This window comes from Orycteropus afer, unplaced genomic scaffold, assembly GCF_000298275.1.
Source record: "Orycteropus afer afer isolate SDZICR_OR568_19922 unplaced genomic scaffold, OryAfe1.0 scaffold00332, whole genome shotgun sequence".
Taxonomy (NCBI): Eukaryota; Metazoa; Chordata; class Mammalia; order Tubulidentata; family Orycteropodidae; genus Orycteropus; species Orycteropus afer.
Window position 1 is genome coordinate 18787 of NW_006921919.1, and position 867 is coordinate 19653.

Genomic DNA, 867 nt, shown 5'->3' on the forward strand with positions numbered 1-867 from the left:
TGAAGAAGTTGGTAAAAATCTTCAATTTCTTTATCTTTGGCTTTAGTGGTTGGTGTGTAAATTTGAATAATAGTCATATTAAGTTGGGTGTACAGTGATTTAATAAATTATTCAAGATCACACTGCGTAAGTAGCAAGCTTAGAATTTTAAACTGAATTCATCAAACTGAAAATCACTACATGTGTCCCTTTTAAGGTAGATGTTATTGAAGATCACATTATGTCCAATTCATTTTAATGAACATATATGATTTTAACATCAACAAATAATATTCAAACTAGTCATAATTCAAATGATTATTTTCCTTAAACCAGTGCCCTCTAGTCAATTCCACTGATAGTGACCCTGAAACCCAGAGTAGAACTGCCCAGAGAGTCTCCAAGGCTATAATCTTTACAGGAGATTTATGAGAAACAGCTGATAGTTTTGAACTGCTAAGATTCATTTAGCAGCTGTCTTTATCCACTGTGTCAGTAAACAGGAAATTTACTTTTGTCTAAAATTAAGTTTTATTGGGTATTAATCTTGATTGGTGTGTCTATGTAATGCAGTGATTAAGCTCTCAGCTGCTAATCAAAATACTGGCAGTTCAAACCCACCTGATGCGCTTTGGGAAAAAGGTGTGGCAGTATGCTTTCATAAAGTTTTACAACCTTGGGAGCCTTATTGAGCAGTTCTACTCTGTCCTGTAGGGTCATTATAAGTCAGAATTGATTGTCGAGGAATTTTTTTTTGACTGGTATGTGTGTGGGTGGAATTATGGGAAATTCACTATATGGACAATTATGAAGAGAAATTGAAATAAGTATGATGCCTCTCAGGTTGACTCCTTTGACAACAAGCACTCAATTGAAATATTACTCATA